The 22,367-nt window shown below is 50.1% G+C and overlaps 1 protein-coding gene across 1 annotated transcript in view; it reads left to right on the top strand.

Annotated features, from left to right (window-relative positions):
- CAMTA1 (calmodulin binding transcription activator 1) overlaps positions 1-22,367 on the top strand; it is a 296,954-nt gene that overhangs the window by 60,246 nt on the left and 214,341 nt on the right. The gene's annotated exons all lie outside the window — the stretch shown is intronic.

Consider the following 22,367-nt stretch of genomic DNA (forward strand, 5'->3'; position numbering starts at 1 on the left):
CCCAAAAAGCCACGTTAGCAGACATGTTTGCAGTTTATTATTCAGCAAATGTCATGTCTTCTTCGCGCTGCCATAAATGTTTAACTCCTCTGCTCCCCGGGGAACCGATACGTGAAGTTTCAGCTGCGGATGTTTTCCTGCCGTTTCAGCTGCGTTCGGGCTTGCAAAGTTTCCGTATGTCTCACTAACACAAAAAAAGACTCTTGCTTTCTGATGTTGAGGGTCTTTTTTCTTTTTTTCTTTTTCCCCACCCACCTCTTTCCTATTGAAAAGGGCAGGGTTATTGGTGGGAGCCTGCTAGGACCAAGGTGGGAGAAAAGCCTTTTTTAGCATCCCGCATCCCACCGCCATCCGCTGCAGAGACCCGATGCCGGAGGCGTCCCGAGCAGCTTGTTGCTGGGTTTGGCATCGCCTCCCTCTGTAATTAGCAGGGGCAGAAATTGTAGTGAGACGCGAGGACGGGTATTGAACCTAGCAAACAGCACAGATTAACTCCCTGGGCGTTTCATAGCTCCCAGCCGAGGCACGGACGGAGGTGGAGGAGGGCAGTGCAGCAGCAGTCGGGGCACAGAGAGGACCTGCTTTCCGTGAAATACGGGGAAAAAAAGAGCTATGTAATTTTAGTTTGTTATTCCCCCGCCCCCTGCCGTCTCGTCTGTATTTTTTGTGACATCTCTAAGTCATGCATTTGCTTGTCATATTAAAATGTGTCTGTAACACTTGGAGAAGGAGACATTTGAAACCCGATTGCTTTCTCAGTCGGTTCTCCGAGACCCAAAGCTGCTGCGGTGGCTGAAGGGCCCTTAGATGGACCTTTCCCCCGATGGCAGCTGAGAGTCTCACCTTGCTGAGCATGCAAATGCTTTGTTTCGCTCCCCTTCGTGGCTGCAGGACAGCAGGTAATTTGATAATGTTAGAGCAGGCTTGCTTCTGACCTGGTAATCCAAGTTTCAGAATTAACGCAAAATAATTTCTTGCTGAACCTTTGCCAGGTAAGCCTGTTAAGTGGCCAGAAGACATTAACTAGTCCGGGTGTACATGGCATCATTAAAGATAGGAGATGATAAATGATTTTGTAGCAGTGTCTTACGATTTTAAGAGTTGGGTTTGCTAAAGGCAATGCATGAAATAATTTTCTGATTAATATTACAGTACCTTCCTCCTGTGTGTTTACACTTGAAAGAAAGAAGGTCCCAGGAGAAGGAAAGTTGTGATGGCTGTTCAAGGACCTTCTTAAATCGTCGAGTTAGTTTTCTTTCAATTTTTTTTTTAATATAAAAATTAATTGGAAGAGTTAAATGCTGAGTTCATACAATCAGGACTCTCGGTATTACAGAATTAATTACATCGATCCAGCGCTGAACTGGAACACTCCCTGTTCTTTGTTTGCTGCTGTGGGTGCCACTAATTTCATCTCAGAAAATTAATAAAAATGAATTGTACCACTGACACTTACGGAGTCATCTTAATACGATGATGTATAGCGTGATCTGAGGAATCGCTGCTAGACGGGTTGCTGTAGTGGACTCTGCGAGCGGTTGGGTGATGCGCTTGGGGACTGGCGGTTGTTGGAACTGTTGGCCGATGGTGGACGTTGGCGATGGCGTTTCGTTGCGGTCCAGTTCGGCTTCCTGCAAAGGAGCTGCCGCTGAGCTGGCTCAGCCTGGCGCGGCAGGTCTGAAAACTTCTCAGGTTGCCAAGCTAATGCCCAAGGTGGCAAAAGAGGAAGTGTCAGAGGCATGCCTGCCGTTTCTGAATGTCTTCACCTCTTCCTCGTACGAGGTTCCCATGTTTACAGCACGGTACCAGTCGGGTGTTGCTTTCCTCGTGGACGGAGGAGGAGCCCCCTTGTGATGCCACTGTGGTGGCGTTAGAGGAGCTAGGAGAAAGCATTTAAAGGTCTCTAAAATTGCTTTTTTTACGAAACTTCTCGTTGAATGACTCTGATGACATGTGCTGATATAAATATACTGGAATATTATTACAACAGCCTTTTGAGAGCTCCAGTTTATCAACATAAATTAACAAGTACACCTCGCAAGGCATCGACCTTGATGTTTCCTTGAAATGGTGTTTGGTTACTTGATAATGTGCCAGATAATCCGCAGTGGGTATTCCAGTCAGCAGGGTGAACTGGGGAAGCTTTCTGCTTATGCAGCAAGGCTGAAGTCTCTGACATTTCCAAGTTTAAATGCAAATGGTGACAGAAAAAAAAAAAAACCAATTACTTGACATTTGTATATCAAGTAGAACTTAATTGTTATTTACGTTGGAATTTCAATGACAAAGCTGACTTTCTTAGTCCAAAAACGTTCTGCTAGCTGAAGATACTTTGCTGATCTGTTTCCAAGCGCCTTCTGTAATTATCATTTTTGGAGTATTTTAAAAATACGCTTGAGCGATCCGATGTAGCCTCACCTGTGTTTCACAAGTGAGGCTTGGGTAGCCGAAAAGACTTGGCCCTGCCCAGAAGCTGCAAGGTTAGTTTTCCAGCTGGGAATGCGATTTGGATGCGCTTGTGGCCCTTGCTGCATTGCATTTACACTTCTGCTGCATGTACAGCAAAACCAGAGGGTTTTGGGCGGGCGTGCGTGCGTCACGTACCAAGCTCTTGTTTCCTTCCTTGCAAAGCCCAAAAGATAAATGTTTCTTGGGAAATGTTTCAGGAAGCCGACGCCGTGATAAGCCGACACTCATCCTAATACGCAAGCGGCTGGGGAAATTCCCAGATGCGGGTTTTTCAGCCCGGAAAGAGCCCAAATGCTGTTTTTAGGCAGTGAAACTTGGCAGTGATTAATATTTCTGCAACTAAAAAAGTCGGGCAGCAGCCTGCTCCTACAAATCAATAGCGATTTACATACACCGTCAGTATGCATTTGGGGTAATTCAGTTTTACTTCTGCTACCTGCTGGGTTATTTTTAGCATTTTAATTCCACTCTCCTGGCTTCAGGAAAACAAGTGTCGCTTCTGGTGTAATAGGCAGGGACAGTAGGCTGGGCGGCGTTTCCCGCTGATAAATCCCAACCTAATAAATCACAGAGTTGTCGGGACCCGGTTCATAACAGCGGCAACAATAACAAAAACCGGCTGAGCTCCCCTGGCACATCTGGGTGGGAGCGGACAGGGCTCGTCCCGCCCGGCAGAGCTCGTCCTTCGCTCCGGAGCAGGCGTGGGCTGTGGAGGGGCCATGCTTCGCGCCCCCACGGTGAGCCAAGACTCCGGGGAGGCTGGACCCCGCTCAAGTCCTAAGGACGTGCCAAGGAAGTGAAAAGCAGAAAAAGAAGTGACCCGGCTTTCTTTCCTCATAGACGTCGTGTCTTGGAGAGGACTGTTCGACCATTTATTCACCTCAACTTTTGCTGATGCTGGCCACTGAAACGGGGGATGCAGATTACATTAGACTGGTTAGAAATCACTTCTCCCAATTGAAAATGCACTCACAACAGTCGTCGTTTTCCTCTCTTACTTTTTCAGCGATTTTTTTTGCTGTCTCCAGAGTTTTGAAAATTCCCGAAAAATTCAATCTGGTATGTTAAATGTGGGCTCGTGCCTAGCCTGGAGCGGAGGCTACCAGTCCACAATGAGATTTAGAGGGAGCGTGGCTTGAAAACCTAATACAATTATTGTTTCGGCAAAACTGCCCGGGGGGTGCAAAAGTGAGAAGAAAGGCACCCGTCTCCCCTGGAGTGCATCGCCGTGCGTGGCGAGCCCTGCTCCGAGCCTGGCCCTCCCTGCTGCCGGTGCCGAGGGGCTGGAGCCAGGGCTGGCGCAGGGATGGGGTCGGCATCGACCGATCCCTCTGATGCCGGGGGATTGCTGGGGAGGACTGACCCCGCTCCGCGGCGAGGGGCAGGATGAGTGCTGTCCATGGAGCCTCACCTCCTCCCCGTCCCGCTGCCCGTCGCCCAAGGAGCGCGCCCCGTTCCTTACCTGTCCGTCGGTCCAGCTTCAGGAACGTATTTTTTCTTGGATATCTTTATCGGGGGCTTCTTAAAGGTAAGTTAGGATCTTGCAGTATATTCATTTTGTATTGAATAATTAATAGTAAAATTAATTGAATTACTCAATTTTCAGGTAAAAAAATAGGGTAGTAAATATTCATAACGTATTTTATTAAGGGAGTTTCCATTTCCTATGTCATTAAAGTGAGATTAACTAAGGGTGGGTTTAGATGAAGATTGAAAACAATTGTGCTTTGGAATTAATTTGCTGCGTTAGGTCATTACCTTGCAAGGCGGCTCTCTGATGCGCTCCGTGCGGGAGCCGTCCCGCTGTGCTGGGCAGACGCTGCTGCTGGGATGTCCTGGCGCTTGTGAAAAGAGCTGGAGGCTCCGCGTTGAGGAGAGGCTCATGTGAGCTGGAGGTTGTGAAAAGGCGACCACCCAAAACTTGTCATCGATGGCAAAAGTTCTGTCCACTTCCCTTCTGCTTGTCACAAATAAAAATACTCTCGAGACCTTGTTTAGACTTTCAAGGCTCCTTTTAAAGGTCCTCACTTTCTCACGTGGCTCGTGCCCTCCGCAGTATCTGGGACCATCAGCCTCACCCGTGCGCAGCACCGAAATTTGGGGTTTTCTGCTCGTGCTGCTGGAAACTCTGTTTACGTGTTTGGGGTCACGTATGACCCGTTTGTCCTTCATCAAAGGCAACGTGTGTGCCGTCAGCTCTTTCTGGCTTGGGATGCTGCTTGACATAATCCCTGCTAAATGTGGCACATCTCTCTTCACACTTTAGAGATTTCATGACTCTCAACACTTTCTTCTCGCTGCTCTCAGTATTTCCTACCTTTTTTTTCTCCCCTGAAGAGGATAAACAGTACAGAGATGGTTTTAAGAGGCATTGATTCATATAGATTTTTAGCCGCTGTGGCCCAGGGGTGTTGAGACGCCAATAATTAATTCCTTTAACAGCTCACCCCGTTTGTTTTAACGTGACCTAACGGCAGAATCGCTGGGAGCCATCAGGATGCCTGGCCCAGATCAGTTGATGGTCTTCAAGTATTTCATGCAAACCCTTCCCACAACTGATCCAGCCTGGGGAGCGGGTGCAACCTGGCGCTCCGGGAGAGCTGGTTGCCCTTCGTATTTAACCGGCAGCTCAGGAGAGCTGCATCACTGTGGAAGACGGCACTAGCCAACTTGCACGACCAGGGTGAGATGTCCATATATCCATTACAGATGGGATTCACCTGGCGCTGATGCTGAAGGTTGGCTCCTCCAGACCTGCTGATCTCTCTGCAGCCACCACGCGTGGTCGCCAGGCTATGATGTTGCCACGCATCAGCTGGGCACAGTTTCAAAGATGCTGTCTCCGTAGCTGGTCGATGTGCATGGACATCTTCTCCTGTCCCCACTGCCCGGCGTTGTGGGGGATGGCGGTGCTGGGGTGCGAAGGCTTCTGCTCCTCTTCATGCAGAGTCAGGGGAGAGTCCTGCAGCGTCGCCCCTTGGAGAGGCGGAGAGCCCTAGAAAACATGGAATCATCAGAAAAAGCAATTATCTGATAATAAAGCGATTAAATTATTCAGCAAACTACTGTCTGCCTTCAGCGAGGCTTGGTAAGCTTTTCCCATCGATAGATACGGCCCAGGAAAATACGTGGCATTCGTGTCTGGACAAAACTGACAGTCAAAATGTGGGCAGGCTCTGGCTGCTTCTAGATCAGATGTTATGGGGCGGGAGGCTGCTGGTACGAGCGAGTTCCCCCGCTGACCGCGCAATCGGGGTCGAACAGGCTGCGAGCAAAATAGGAGCTGCCTTTGTCCCGGTCGGAGCAGAGGAAAGGCAGAAATGTGCAAGGCGAGATTTTGGGTTGGGGGTCCTGACGGACAGAACTGGACCCGCCAGACCATCCAGTATTTTCCTGCATTTTATGCCTCTGGTCGAAGGGTACCGGGAAGGACGGAGGGCTTAATTGCCATCACGGGACCACTTTGCAGGTGCCCTTTTCCATGTAATGCGTGGAGGCTGCGGATTGGCTGGAAAAACTGGTATTGGTGCATACTGTTTTAAACAGCAACAAAATTAAAGTCTTTGTTGCGTTTTAAGGGCTTTGCAACTTAATTTATATTCTGGTATGGTAATGAAGAAGCATCTTTTGTCCAGGAGGCGAGATATGCAAAAATAACCTTTAAGTTGCTCATAATTAACCTTTAATGATATTCTCTCATTTTTTCCAATACATTCTCTGCATCAAAAACAACGTGCAGAAAGAGTGCCTGAGACCGCTTGTTGCATCTTAATGGCCTGCAAATACCAGCTGATTAAAAATAAACTATTTATTGGGATTATTTATTGACAAAGTTTCTTCCCTCCAGGAAATCTGGCACTGAAGTTGGGAGTGCTGGGCTGGAGCCAGCCGTCGCGGCTCTCCCCGCTCTCCTGTCTGTGGGCAGCAGAGATCAGGATGCCCAAGGGCCCGTGCAAAGGGGTGCGTTGCGTCCGGAGGGCGGCTGCTTCGCTGTCTGGATGGGGACAGTGTAATATTTGTGGCAAATGTAGCGTGATGTAAATGGCACATTGGTGTGTTAGCAAGCATGTGCTAGGAATCTGGAATTGGGAGGAGTAGTTTTGCACCCCATGTGTGTGAAGAGCAGCCGGGAGCCGTGCATCACGGAGGACCTGCTGTTCAGATGGGAAGAATACAAATTGATTTGTATGACAAACCGCATTTGTCGGAAGATGAGGAGCTGACTACAGAGGCTGGTTTTTTGTGTTTGGTGGGGGTTTTTTGTTTTGGGTTTGTTTTTTTTTGGTGCTGATTAATAGCATTTGTAGGTAACGAGCCAGCTTTTATCTTGAGGTGGCACAAGGAAGAACTTGCTAACCTGCTAGCTGGCGTGCTCGGCGGGTGCGCCTGCTGTCCATGTGCGACTGCTAGGCTTGTAGCGTCCTGTGATTTCTCTAAAGGGCTTGTGGTCTTCCTGGATATTTATGGAAATGTGAAAATCCTCCTTTTTTCCCCTCCCAAAAGGTTCTGTCCTTTGCACTAGGAGTTTCTACTTCCGTTTCTAGTGTACCTAAACAGCAAAAGGCTTCCTTTCTTCCACTGCGAGGTGCTAACTTCAGCCTCCCATTGCGCTTTCCTTTTTCTTCCCCTTCCCTCTAAGCTTTTTGAACGCCGTCCTTTCACAGTCCGTGTGAGCTGGTGCAGCTGGGAGGTTGTCGCTGGTGGCGAGTGGCGCCGCAGGGTTTGGTTATCGGACTAACGGGCGATGCCTGACGAGCCCTGGCCCAGCTGTGCACACCTGGGTGCTGCGGGAGGGATGCTCGCGCGAGGGTGCCGCTCACGGCTGCCTGCCCTTGTTCCAACTCAAAACTTGCGGCTCTTTCTCCGGTTCGTCTTCCTGGCCCCTTGCTCGCTGCTCTGCAAGCTGCTATAAATTCCCGAGGCTGATAATTCAGATTTTGTTTCCTACCTTCCCCTTTTCTATGGCATCGATTTCAACGCCCCACACTCCTCGCTGGGGTTCTGCAACACCAACGTTATAGCAAAGCTAACTTTGACTGTCCTTCTCGTACTGTCGCTGTCAGGCACTGAGGGACGTATTCTTCCATTTCGCTGCTGCTGCTTCTCTGGGCTTCACCCACGGACCGCTACGCCTGCGGTATTCCGTTTCCACGTGGCTTTATGCATTTTCCTGTAGGTATGTGGTGGGTTTTCCAGGATCTGTGCATCCTCGTGCTTGCATTTAGAGGAAAATCTTGTGGGAGACTCCTTGTGTGTAACGTAGCAAGAGGGAGTGCAGCTCCGGCGTCCTGAGTCTGGTTATCTGCGCGGAGGCTGCTATGAGAATGCGCTGCTATTTCGCCCGCCCGCTGCTCTGCAGGCAGCAGCAAGAAATGCTGGAGAAGTGCATGAACCCGCTCAGTCCGAAGGTGGAGGAGTTGGTGGGTGAGCAGTAAATACAAAAGCACAGATACAGGGGCTAAGTTTTTTCTTTTTCTTTTTTTTCTTCCTATTCCGGAGAAACACAGCTTTACAAAAATCTGGCAAAGATTCTCCTGGAGTTACACTTGGTTGGCATTCTTGCTACGCATGCTGTAACAATACTTTAATATAATTGAATTTTAAATTCTGTGTAGAATCTGGTGGGTAGGCAGAGGTACCGGTATGTTAAACTTTATGTCACTTAAAAATGGTTTTCAAGTACATCGGAGGGAGACCATCCAGCTGTAAAATTATCTGCGTTATGACGCTGCATCGCAGCTTTGGTCTTTTTGTTTTAATTAAAAATGCACCTTAAATCTCATACCCTCAGATAGTTTTCACCGTGCCTTTTTGTTTCCTGTAATTCGCTGACAGAATGTAAAACGATACGATTCTTCTGCCGGTTTTTGGTACGGTTTGCAGGGGGAGAAAAAAGTTTAATTAGGATAAACACTTTCCTGTTTTCCTTAGCTGATTTGGTGCTGGATTTCCGTCCATCCGGCCACGCGAGCAGCAGGGCTGGGTGCTCGGCGCGGCTGCTCCAAGCTTGCGGCTCCCGTGCGGGTGTCTGGGGCTGCTGACTGTGCTCTCATGAGAAACAGCCCCTTCCCGGGCTGTGCCGTCCCCGGGCTGGGAGCGGAGAGAAAGGTCCTGCCGGAGGTTGCTGGAGCTGCTGCTGCTGTTTGCTGGGCGCAGGAGCGTTTCGTTTCCCACTCGTGAAGCAGCTGCTTTGCCTACCGTTATTTTTCCACGTTAACAGACAGGGCAACCTTGCAGAGCTCTCCTGGTCTGGGGGTGGTGCAGCCCCAAGGGTTATTTCCAGTACGACAAGTAGTAACAGGGATTTTAGGAGCTGCTTTGCAGCCGGCAGGTGGGATGGGCGCCTGTCGGGACCCGTGTCAGGATGGGCGCAGGCATGCGGCTCCCACAGCCTCCGTGGGTTTTGCCCGCTGGGGCGGAGAGCTGCTCCCAGGCGCTTGCCCCCGCCCGGCACACACAGGGCCGAAATCAGCGTTGCGCGCGTTTGCTCCACCAGCAAACCTTAACTGCTTGGCCAACGGCGGCCGTGCTCGGGCGGGGGATGGAGATCTCCAGCGCCGTGAAGCAGGAGTCTGCTAAGTCATTAACGGTGCCGTTTCTGGAATTAAATAAAAGGCCTCATCCCGAGGCGTCCCACGTGATGACTCGCTGAGTTTTGCAACGTGATTTATGTTTGGCCATCGGATTATTGTTTTCTATTGATTCTGAGGGAAATAAAGCAGCAGTAAAAGCCCATCGCAAGCCTCCCAGTGGAACCTGAGAACTGGAAGCTTTCCTGCCAGAAATCCCGTTGTCTCCTTGGTGGTGACTTCTAAACCAGCAGCCCAGCCGGTCTCAAAGCGAGCGTTGCCCCGCGCTGCTCCTCTTCTTCCTCCTCCTCTTTTTAGCATCGTCCAGCGAGGATGCGCCTGGTGCTGCTGTGACGGCCTCGCTGGCCCCGACGCACAGGTGGGGTTTTAGGCGCTTGATTTGGGTCCGGCGATGCTGAAGAGACTTCCCAGGATCTTCCCTACCATGTAGCTGTCGGAGGTGATCCCTCCCCGCCCTCTCCTGCCTCACCTCTGCCGCGGTGTGAAATTAAAACCTGTTCTCCCACAGTTCAGGACTTCTTTTTAATTTTGAGAAATGAAGTTTTGCTTAAAAATTATTCCACTGACCTGGAAAGCACTGGGTTTTTTCCATCTTCTCCAGCGTGCTGTCATCCCAGGGCATCTTGTTTGCTTGCTGCTCAGGTGCCTGGCGCTTTTACAAAATGAACAGTAAAATCTATCAACTCTGGCAAAGCTGTCATGCCTTTTCGCTGTAGAGCCAAAACATGCCGGTGTGTACCATTTGAATGTTGTTTTTTATTTTTTTTTTCCCCCAGCCTAATTTAACAATGGCATGTGCAGGGTGAAGTTGCCGAACAACGTGGCTATGTTTTTAAAACAATCAAGTGATGACAATTTCTTGAGCACCGGTCAAGGTAGTGATAGAAAGAGCTTCTCCCAGGAGGGCCAGGCAGCAGCTGGGTGCCGCTGCGTGCACTGAATGGGCTGTGTATGGCTGCAGAGGTGTCTCCGTGGCTTCCTGTGATCAAAAATACAGAACTGGTGGGTGTGATGAATCACATATTCCTCCTCTGATGGAGCCAGGGAGCGCTGGACCGCTGCACCTGAATGTGGGAGTGCTGCAGGCTGTTAACTTCCACCTCTGTAGACGAACCCCCACACCGAGGCGTGCCCGCTGCAGGATTTTCGAGCAGCAGGGAAGTGTTTGCGGGAGAGGTACCAGTGGATCCCTCGGGGATCTGCTGGCACCATCCGGCTCCTCTCCCGGCAGGCAGGCGGCAGCGTCCCTCCCTGTACTTCATCGGGGCACGCGACTCCTGCTGCCGCCAGTGAGAGTGAATTGTACCCCTAGTATGATTTTTGTGTTTATTTTATAAATGTCAATGATTAACTAAATTAAGATAAATAAGGCTGTTCCCTCTCGCTGTTTAATTTACAAAATTTTAATGAGACTAATAACATCTGTACTTGTTCCATCTTTTGGCTGGCTGGAAGACGGTTAGCAGGTCTGACAGCTCTCTGCGCTGCTTGTCTTCCAATAACATTTAAAAACGGAGGATTTTACAAATGTGGCGTTAAGCCATTTGGTTTTGTCTATGCTTCATCTTGCACCAGTGGAGAAGTTGAGGGAGTGATGGAAGAATGCCATCTTTACAAGTGAGGCTGTTGTATTGTTTTAAGCGCTACTGTAAAATGCAAGCGATGGGCGAATGCGTGGCTTTCAGTTGCAGCGGTGGAGATGGGCAGAGGTGGGAGTAAAGCCTCGTGCATGGTGTCTCATCTGCAGCCTTCTCTTCTCCGTTTTATGGGGCTGCTCGTCCCCTGGAGAAACAGGGAGCGGGTGCTCGCCCTGCCCGCGCGGCTCCAGCAGGTTGTTGGCGCTTTCCTCTCCCGCCGTGCTCTGCGTGGTTTATTTGCGGCTTTGAGGACCAAAGCAGCGTACGGCGCATCCCTGCGCTGTCGCTTCCGTGCCCTCTGGAAGGTGACCGTTCGTTTCCCATCACTTGAGCCTCTTGCGCAGCAAATGGGTCACGGAGGGGAGATCTTGCTGGATAAGCAATTAGCTAAAATAAACTACTCGGAGGACAAATGATGCAGGACTCTCGCTCCGTAACAAATGAATTAATTGACTTTGGTATTTGTGGGACATTCCCTCTATTTTACTTGACTCTCTCTGGCTAAAAGGCTCCTGCATTTCCTCCCGCTCTTTGCTGCCGCAGTGAGCAAACAGGGCGTTAGGAGTTGATTTACATGGTTACAAGTAAAGGCAGCGAAGTGATAACGAAGAGAACCTTTGTACATTTTCTTGAGAGACAAAACTCGTGTTAGCGTGTCCAGGAGCATCTGTTTGATTTGTTTATCTGGGGTGTCATCGGTCGTCCAACACAACCTTCTCTAAAAACAAGCGTGGCAGCAAGGCGTGGGGTGGGGTTGTGATCCGCACGCTTTGGCAAAGGCGCTGGAAACACCGATGCTTCGGCGCGCCGGCTGAGCTGCCCCCGGGCCAGGAGTCAAAGCAGGCTGCTCTCAGGACAGGGATGGCCACCTCAACATTACTCCAAGGTGACATTAACACCAAATATGTTTTCTAAAGGCTTTGTTTGGGTCTTCTGAAATGGCAGGATGCTGTGAGCCATGCGTTCCCTGGGATTGTAACACAGGTCTGCACCACGTGCTGCTGGAACGAGGGTTGCAATTCCCTGGGCGCTCGGGTGTGCCCGTGACTCACGAGACAGTCTGGCCAAGGCGCTGCGTTTCTTTACAGCAAGTAAATCAAAGCCCTGGTACAAATCTTTGCTGTGTAACAGGATTTGTGAGCAGCTGAGAAAGGTTGAAACTGTTGGACCAGTTACCAAGAAAATACTTTGTGCGTAAGGGGGGGGTCGGTTCACCGAATAACGTGTTGTCCCAGCCACCAACGCTAAGGTGAAACGTGGGCGAGAGTCAGGTTTTCTTGTCCATCCTGCTTCTTGTTTCTGCTTCACAATATTCAGAGGGAAACTTGAAAAGCCAGCAATGCTGACATCGTGGAGGAGAGAGAAATTGGCTGGGCGGCGAGCCGCCGACTTCTTAGTCGTCATTTATCTGGCTGCCGACTTCTCGCTCTCTGGTTCACTGGTGTGTTTGTTCCCGTACCGTACCGGTGCTGCGGGCCAGAAAGCTTTCGCCGAGCGCTCAGCAAGCGCAGGGCAGGTGCGACGGCTCCTGAGCAGCCGCTGCAGAGACGTCGCTCCTTCCCAGGTACCACCGAGAGCGTTGCTCTGGCGTCTGAATCCATTTGTTCCCGTTGTAATCCCCTCTGTTTGGAAACACGGAAGAGCTGTGTTCTGAACAAAAGTTGCTGTCCTGGATGTTCCAGATTCGGTTATTCTAGGAGCTTCTTGGGGGTCTGATTTGGAAGAATCCTCAGGAGCACAGCACCCAGCACAGCACCCTCAGACATCAAGGGCACCCATAGAGTCCTGAGAGAAGCCTACGATTTGTGCCTTTGGGGTTTGCGTTCGGGGTTGTTTGTGGTTTGGGCTTTTTTCTGAGAAAACGGTGCATTTCTTGTTTCTTGCTTGTCCTGAGCTCTCCGGCAGTCGCCTCACCCTTCCTCAGCCGTCAGTGTTCGTGACGATGCCGCGGTGCCGCACTAACAGCCATGCGCAGCCTTTCCCACTGGCCGGGGCTTTCATTCCTTTTGCATCCTGACCTTTGCCCCTCACTGCCCCGACCTTGCTTGTGTTTCTGGGAAGGGACGCGCAGGCAGACAAGAAATACAAATGCTGGGCGCCAGCTGCAGCCGCCCGGCCACGCGTGGTACGGGGATGCGTCTCCCTGCTCAACGGTGTTCGTAATCCCAGACCGCGTTAGAAGATCTAACCAGCTCTAAATTGTTTGGCAAGCAATTTTTTGGTAAATTGTGCCCTTTGATAACAGTGCCAGCGTACAGTGGTTCATTGTTTTGTGCTCTGCTTTAGATGTAGAGTATTAAAGATTTGGAGGATTTTATAATCGCAGCTCCGCTTGCTTGCCCTGCCTCCTCCTCTCCCTGCAGTTTTACTCCCAGGCTTTTCCAAATGCTGCTCTCTTCGTTTTTTTTTCTTCTCTTCAGTCCTCCCTCTCATCTCCCTGACTCCTGAAATTTAAAAAATAGTCACTTCTAAAGCCTGCAGTGCCGTTGCACAGATCCCAGGTCTGAAGGGACCATTCCATCTAACACAACTTCCTTTATTCTGCCCGCCTGCCTCTACCAAAATGCCCAGTATTGGATGAGATTTCATAACCGGCGGCTTGTGGAGATTGCTCACCTGGGCGGGCTGGCGTGAGCGCAGTCGGGCGGCGATGACGGCCGCCTTGGGCCGGGGAGCAGGAGGGACGGGGGAGATGGAGAAATGCCAGCGCCAGCCCCGGGAGATGCTGCGGGGTCCCGCCGAGGCTGGGGGACCCATCTGGTGCTGGAGGGCTCGCTCCTCCCCCGCCACGCCAGTAACTGTTCTAAGCACTGGAAGAATTGTTGGAATTGGGGGGGGAGAGAAAAAATGCACATATTCTGTGTTGAGTAGCTTAAAACCACCCTGCGACCTCCACCTGCTCCTCTGACCCCACAGTCGGGGGAGCCTCCTCTAGGAGCGAGGAATGAGACACGACGGAGCTGTCTTGGATCGCTGTTTGCCCTGCTCGCCGTTTGCCTGGGCTCTGCGTGTGATCAGGTGCGCAGGAGAAATGTATATATTCTTTAAAAAGCAGGGGGCCGATTTCTCGGGCAGCGCTTTGGGGATCGGGTCTGAAGGCTGTCAGCTGTTTATCCCGGGACGCCGGGGACGCAGGCGATGGGCCTGGAGATGTACGTGGCATGGAGCAGGATTTTGTCAGTCAGGCTTTCCTACCCTCACCCTCATCGAATTCCTTTTTAACTACTTTTTTAATCTTGTTGCTGTTGGGCTGAGATCCCCTGGAGGTCTGTGGTGCCAGACTGGTCCCGGGGCCGCGGCCCGGCTGGGTCCCAGCAGCCTGGGGGCACAACTGGCTCGGCTGGGCTCCAGGCCCCACAGTGCCCTTCCCCTCTCAGATTTCTTTAATTTTTCTTTTTTTTTTTATAATATTTTTTCTTAAATCCTCATGTTTGCCTGCTGCAGGAAGAGTTTTGCAGAGAAGCGCTCTGGAAGAGGCGGAGGCCTGACCGCCTCTTTCGGGGGGTGGTTGTTCCTGCGGAGCTCCGCCGGGTCGGAGAGGCGGATGTTGCGTTCGTCGCGCTGCTCTGGGCGCTGCTTCCCTGTTACGTTTCTGCTGAATGGCCTCGCGATGCTCAAACTAACGAGCAAACGGTGCATTTTAGATGGGTTTTTTTAATCTATTTTTAATGATTAATACTGCTTCCTACTGTTTAGGAGCCACTAATGGCAATACAGTCTTTCGACAATTTCAAAAGAAATCTAAAGTTTAAACAAACAATCAAACCCCCCCAAAACCCCCCAAAAAACAAACAATCCAACCCGCTTGCTCCCAGGGCTTTCTGAACTATTGCCAAGTTTACTTGAAGCACTTCAGCCTCTCCACCTGCTCAGATGAAACTAGAACTATGACCTACAAAGTATTATTACTTTTTTTATTATTGTTGTTATTATCTATCAAGTTAGCTCTTTCCTAAGCCGTGCTTCACTGGAGTTAACTCTGTCTCCTATTTCATCTCTGCCTGATTCTCCGTGGATTATCATTTCTCGCGCTGTGGAGTGTTTTTGCCCCAGACCAAATCCCTCCTCGAGCAGCAGATTGCTGCCTGATAATACGGGAATTATTTCTCAGCCCCCGTAAAAGTCCTGCTTCGTTAGCTCGGTGACTGGCTGGTAATTTGCAAAGTCACTTTCACAAGTTTAATACTCTCTGCTGAGAGTCCTGGTAGTAAATGTATTAATCTTAATAGTGTTATCATTCTGTCAGAAGGGGGGGAATTAGAGTGGGTAATTAGCTCCGGCCTCCGGATTGGCGAGCGCCAGGTAAGAGACCGTGGAGACGGCGGGTGGGAAGCCCGCTCCGTGTTGGAGGCGTTCCGGGTACCGTGCCGCATCTGGACGTCGCTCCCTGCGAGCCTCGGTCACCGGCGTCGGGATGCCGGGGCTGCCAGTGACAAACCACGGGGATTTTGCTGCGGCTGGCCTGGTGTGTGCGTGTCTAAATGACAAAGGATCGGGGATCCTTTCCTGCCTCCGCTGTCCCGGGTAGAAGCGTGAGGTGCCCCGGTAGTGTGTTAACAGGGGCCGCTCACAGAGGCCCCCTCTCATCTCAGCTGGGCCCCTACAGCCCTGCTGAAGAGGGCAGGATTATCGTCCTTGGCTTCCTTATTACTTTGCTGCTGCAAACACCAGCTGCTTCCCAAAAGTTTGCACACGCATTCGAGGTGACACTCAGCGGGAAAAGAGATGCTGACTTTTTGATAAGAAGTGGTTCCTGCTGCTGGGCGTTACCAGTGTTTGATTCTGGGCGGTCGGCAGGGTGGCCGGGCTGCCGTCTCGTTTGCCAGATCTGCATGTCGCATCGGTGGTAGAAATCGGGTGAAGACAAAAGGTCGGTGACTCCGCAGGCGCCTGGACCACCTTTGGGTGGCTGCAGGAGTGTTCAGCCGGGGCTGTTCATCAGGGCTCCGGTTGTGGCTGTTGGGATGGATCTCTGCTGCATTTGGAACATAAAAACATGGACCACCAGTGGAAATACTTCATATTGATGAAGGCATGGGAGAAATTCCCATACTGCACAGGAGAGAGGGAAAATGCCTGGAGTGCACTTGGTAACGCCGGCTCAGGATTCACGCGGTTTATACCGTGTTCTGGATTGGAAAAAAGCGTTGGGTTATTTGCTGGATAGGGATGCGCTGAGAGCCCCAGGGTTTGCCCCATGGTTCAGCCTGGGACAGCGTCCCACGGGTGTGAACGGGGGGATCACGGTGACGGTTCTGTCCTTAAACTTGGAGGTGCTGCAAGTGTTGAATACTGCTCATCTCAGTAATTAAAAACCAGCCAACCCAGCTGATAAGCAGGCCCGGTCTCGCAGCTGTAACATTAATGTGCTGAAGCGGGTGCCTGTTAAAAAGGGGTTTCTGCCCTTTTAAAGGACGTTAGTGCACTCTCAGTAATGTATACAAAAGATGAAATCAGTAGGCTTGGGTTTTTTTCCCTTCAGATTATATAGTTTATATGGAAGCTAACGTTTAATCTTAGTTTCTCGCTGATATTAATCATAGTTTGGTCGAGGTTTAGAAAGTGAAAATCTTGCACAGCGCTAGCACAATTACAGCTTATAACTCAGTTACAATAATTAGATTGAGTCTCTAAGCTTGGCACATTATGAAAGCAGATTTTAAATACGCTTAGGATTTGACAGTTGCGTCAGATAACAACTTGTGGGAGGCAGGTGAGAGGAAAACTGGCATCCGCGGCTGGATTAAAGCAGCCCGTGGGAGCCCTGGGAGAGGCTGGGTTTCCTTGCATGGGTGGGCAGCGCTGCGCTGGGCAATCCCATGGAAATTGCGAGGTGTCTGGTGGGGAAAGCTTCCCGTCCCGGTGGGGTCCCGCTGAGCAGAGAGGGGCTTCGAACGGCTGGTGTGGAGGGGAGCTCAGCGTTGGGCGTGTTTTAAACCTGTATTCTCATCTCACGCTTCTCCTTTGATTGCAGACCTGAAATATAATTACATGAACATCGCCCTCTGATTTGCTAAAATAAACCGTGTTTCTGTTGTAAGCCCCGGTGGTTGTAAGTGAATTTAGGGGAATGCGAGACGCCTGGGTCGCTCTCTAAGTTGGTGAAGATGATGAACCCCATAAACCCCTATTTTCCTCCGAGTGCTGCAAACCCAGAGCATTTGGGGCACAGCAAACAGGAGCGAATGTTCGTTTCCCGTGGGGACGGGAACCTGCTGCCCCTGGGCCGGCGAAGCCGAGCACAGGCTCCTGCTCGCCGGAGCAGCAGCGGGGCGGCGCGGCTGAAGCTGGCGAGCAGCGTCCCGCTGGCTCCACCGGCATCCCGTGCTCAGGAAGGGAGGCGTCGCGTTCCTAAAGCACGGCTGCTGTGAAGGGTCTCCTGGAATGCAGGAAAAAAATCTAGTTATCGTCACAAACCCTGGAATGAAACAGGTGGAAATGCCGTAGAAGGATTTTTATATAAACCGTGGGGGATGAGCACCAACCCCTGGAACGCTTCTGAGCGTATCTGGATTGTCCGTCTCCGTCTTCTGGCAGACGGTTGCGTAGATTATGAAAGTAACAGGCACGGGGACTCATCGCTGCTAAGCTAAAATGGTAGTAAAATCCCTCAGCTGTAAAGACAGCAAAGAACCCCCATCAAGTGCTAAAATGTGAATGCTTTTTAAGTGAAAATATTCTGGATTATAGCAATTCAGTTTAAGAAAGTATTCCCGAGAGGATTGTTTGGGTTTGGTTTTTTTCCCCCCAAGTAAATAGCCAGAATGAAATCGTAATTAATATTTTTCATTATTTCCGGAAATCTTGTGTATGTAAACATATACAAGGCTCTTTGTTTGTTTGTTTGTTTATTTATTGTTTAGTGCTTTTTTTAAACAAACGGCAAAGGTCGTGCCTTTCTTAGCAGCATTTCTGGTGCCAGAGTGTAGGGAACAGTCACCGCCTGACTCTTCTCTGTTGGCTCGGGCTTGGAAAAATTACAGAGGAAAGAGCGAAACAGGAGGGTTTTCATCAGAGGAAGCCGGGCAAACATTTGCCCTTCGATACCCGGCGTGCTGCGCTGGGTTTGGCGGTGGCGAGTGCGGCTTTACAGGGCGGGGTGTGACACGAGGTTTAAGAGAGTGATTCACGCTAACTTGGATGGTCTTAAATTAGGGCATGATAGAAAAAGGATTTTCTGTTATCGAAAGTTAGTTCAGGCTAAATTAATCTAAAAATGTGTAATTTCATCTTGACTAAAAATACTGTAATGTAATTAAATTCAAAAGTAGGATGAGCTGAGAGGGTATAAAAAGATAAGCATCGGAATAAGACAAGAATTGAGTCTGTATAGTAAACACATTCCTATAGGAATTTGGGATTTTTTTTTTAGGCTGCTTCATTATAAATTTTAAGTCGAGTGCTTAACAGCTTTGGCATGTTTTGGAGAAGTGGCTGACTATATTTGTTCATGTTCTTCGTTTGCAGGATTTTCTATATTTGGGGTTAATTCTCACTTACCGTCTACTAGTTTGTTAATAAGTTTGAAGGTGAATAAGGCTTAAAACTGGAAAATGTGTGTTTCCGTGTGAAACTGGTTGTTTCGTGGATTCGTGTAAGCTTTTCGTCTAATTTTTCTAATATTGGATCTTTCATATATGAAATTGGTAAGTTAGATTAGTGTCATTAAAATACATCGAGTATTAATTCTGAAGCGCGTCGCATTGAATATTGGAGCGAGTAAGTCATCTTTTTTCTGCGCAGAAGCCATTCGCTCAGTTCCTCCGGCCGGTGGCGTAGGACAGGAGTCGGGGCCGGGTCGGCCGGGGCATCCTGCCGCTGTGACGGTCGTGAGCCCCGCGTGAAGGAGAGCTGTTGGCGAGGAGGAGCAGTCTATTGAGTCGTCATTCGAATAAAATTGTGGAATGCTGATTTGAATGCTTTCGGCCCAAAACCTGATTATCAGGGTGTTGGAGGACTGCTACGGTTAGCAGTTTGAGATTCATTTTCCTGCTGCTGGCATCTGTGTCTTTGCGCAGCGAGTGTGGGACGAAGGATGGAGAGAATCGACGCTGTCTTACTCTCGGCTTGATCCAGAAACCAACCAGCGTGGGGAAGGGAGATGCTTAGGAAGCTGCCTTGCATCTCGTCGTAGCGATAATGGCTAATTTAATGCCTCTTTTGTGGTATCGCACAATCTGCTCGGTACTGGTACGTTATGTTACGGCACGCTTTCGTTTTTTGCAAAGGTTTGCAGGAAAAATGCAAAAATGTTTCCCTTCCATTTGCGAAAAATACCCTTAATTCTGAAAAATTACTTGGCGGATCTTCATATTTTGTCGACCATAACTAGATTACTACCTTTTACTGGAATACTTTGCGTTAATGAAGACCGATTGGGATTACATAATAGATTTCCTCTAAAGAAGGCATTATGCGGTTATTTTTTACTGTCTGGCATTCTAGTTAATTGCCTTGTCATCATTAATTGATGGGGCTAAATTGATATAAATAAATAGATTATATTCCTGAGGTTAATTTGAAAGAGAGGAGGGGCAGGAGGGACAGGTCGCCGCGGGGTGTTGCAGCGCGCGATTAGCGACCGCCAAAGAGAGCTCGTGCGCCGAAGGTCACGCTCGCGCTCGGTCGGCGTCGCCGCGCGCAGACCCGCGTGGAAGGGGGACGCAGCTGAGCTCTGCCCTCCTGGGGAGGAGAGGGAGCGCTCGCTTTTCCCGGGCAAGGCCAGGGCAGCTTGCGTTGCCCCGTCTGCTTGAAACTAGCCTGGACCGCTGGCTCGGCTGCGTCCTGAGCCTCCGCCCTGCAGGCAGCCGACGGTCCTGGCTGAGGGCTGAAAACAGCCAGGCCCGTCAGCCCAGCTTATTCAACAGTTTGAGCACCGCCGGTTTCCAGGTTAATCCAGATTTATGCGTTTAATTACTGTTAATCAGCAATCAACTGAGTCCGTGGGTAAATCGACATTTTTTTTAATTAGATTGCAATATTGCATAAAATACTTTTGCCTGGAAAGAGAGAGCCGGTGGTGGTGGCTGAGCAGCAGCATGTCTCCTCTGGCAGCCCTTCCCGTAGCGCTCTGCACATCTTCTGCCGTGCCGTGCCTTGAGTGGGGACGGCTTTCGGCATTCGCATCTCCGCGCCGCTCCCAGACTGGAGCTTAAGTCCCGGGCAAACCCCTGCTCTGGAAGAATATTCCCCGGGGCTCTGTGGGAGGCTTCCTCCCGCTCCCTCGCACATCCCTTGCGAGCATGCCAAGAAGATGATAAACCCTCGATCCCTCCCAGGCACCGGGAAGGAGCCGCGTGCCAGGGCAGGTGGGACGCTGCGGCGGCCGCGTGGGATCCGGGCTGCGAGGACCGACGCATCGCACGCTGCTGGCTCGGTGTAACGGAGGAGCCGCGTTCTCTGCCAGGGAGAGGATGCCTTGGTGGCTTCTTCCTCCTCTCTCTTCAAAGCCGTCAGGCCAAACGTCTTCGTGCCTTTTTTTTTGACAGCTGCTGTGCTGTTCTGTGCGTGATGCTGCAGGATGCGGCGCTTCTCCGTGGTGTTGCCATTGCTGGAGGATGCTCGATACCCGGCAGTGCCCAGGGTGTGTGTTGCTCCTTCGGGTTCGTTTTCAGGGGTTGCGTTTGCTCTGAAAGCTGGCAGATGCCAATCCATAAAGCTTCAAAAACATGGGAGAGAGCAAACAAGTGGTTCCTTACATGCTTATATGCTTAATATGTTTGGTAAGCCTTATGCGCTTGATAGGCTTAGCGTCTTTCCTGAAGTCCCTGCTGCCCTCGGCTGTACGTTGCCTGGAGCGGGGTCAGTCCTCGCCCAGTGCTGGAGCGAAGTCTAGGAGCTGACTCCTTCCCATCAGAGCGTCTCTGGCTCTTCCAGCTGCCCCTCGCCAGCCCCTGGCTCCTTGGTTGGTCTTGGTGCTGCCGAACATCTGAGGTGTCTCCGGATGCCCGGAGGACATTGAGGTCTGCCATGGCTTTTCTGACAGCCGTTCTGCTGGCTGCAGTGTTGGAAGTTCATCGACTGACAAACTGCAATTCCGTTTTGAAGTGGTTCTCAATTAAAAATTGTAATTAACGAGTTACTATTCAATTTTCAAATACTTACAGACTTTTTATAGTGTCTCAAGTCATGAGCCAAGCGCCGCACTGCTAGCAGAGGGAGAACCAGAAACCTTTGTCCTTCCTCTCGGCTCTTCCTGAGCATGGCACAGAGCTCCTCTCTCCTCCCGTCCCCTCCGAGGTTTTCCCGATCCCCAGCAAACCCCACGCAGCTCCCACCAGCTGCTGTCAGAGCCCAAGGAAATGGGCGTCGATGGCATCCTGGCGGCTCCCCTAAGAACACGGTATTTGGGACAAAACCGAGGTACGGCCCCACTTTGGCACAGTTGGGGAAAACCTTGTAAGCCTTGAGCCAGCGGTTGCTATAAGCAGGGAAGTTGAACTGGAAGTCAACTAAATAAATAGAATTTTTCTTCCATTTTCTCCCTGCTCCGTAAGAATACGGCAGCCTTTGCGGGTGCGGGAATCACTGCTGCGCTGGGAAGTGACCTTGCTTTAAAGCTGACATCTGCCTTCAGTAGAGCCATAACCAAAATAACACCTGCAGAGCGAGGCCATCTCAAAAGAACTTTTTTAAAAGTTAATTGGAGCCCCAGGTCCTTGCCATCACGACCCGTTTCCATGGAGAGAGCAATCGATAACGCAAAACAGCCGCTGGCACGCAGCGGGCTGGGAGCCCTTCAGGTGCATGCGAACGTACAGATCGAAGCGGGGCTCTCCTCGGTACGCTAACAGATACTGGGATGATTAATCTGAAAACAGTTTAAAGCATTCATGAGTTGTAAGAACTAATTCCCAATAAATCAAACGGCATCCCCGTGGGAGCAAGGAAGAGAAATAAATGAGGGCTAAAGAAATTGATAAAGATCCTTGAGCAATACAGAGACAAACGCCAGTACTTTTAAAATTATATTTAAATGAACAAAGTTGATTTAACTGTCTTTTTTCATGCCTTGTACTAAGATTTAGGTCTATAGCATGTCATTATATCAAGAAATAATTTGCCAAAAGACTTTTTAGCATTTTGTGTGCATTCCACTTAATGACAATTTTAATATTCTAGCTTCGGTCCTATATTGTTAGGAGGAGGTTTCAATTGCTCAGCACACTGACGAGTTCATAAAGATTGTTTCTAATTTCTTTTTCAAATCCGATCTAGAGTTCAGAACCATTAACACACGAATGATCAAGTTATTCAGTTAAATTGTTGGGAATACTGCTGTTAGCTGCTTGAACTAAATATACAGCTTTGGGACAGCGCAGTTTCCAGAAGGATATTCCTGCTTAGTGAGCCTCCGGACGAGGTGCTAAAACCAAGTTCTGACTTACTACATTGCTGGAAAGACAAGAGCTCGCCTGTCTGGTCCTGTTAGGAAAACCGTGCATGCGAGTTACAGCTGGCTTCCCAGTCTTGACAAAAAATACCAGGCATGATCTTACCCGTAAATGTATTAAAGTGAGGCTTCAGAAAAGCTTATATTCTCTTGGTGATCAGAGACCGTAAGAAGCTGTCCGCTGGCTGAACTTCTGCCGATGGATTCTTTCCCTTACAGCCTCATTGGCCGTAAGTTCATCTCCGAGTGTGGCTTTGCACCTCTAGGACCTCGGTGCGG

This window comes from Pelecanus crispus, chromosome 15, assembly GCF_030463565.1.
Source record: "Pelecanus crispus isolate bPelCri1 chromosome 15, bPelCri1.pri, whole genome shotgun sequence".
NCBI lineage: Eukaryota > Metazoa > Chordata > Aves > Pelecaniformes > Pelecanidae > Pelecanus > Pelecanus crispus.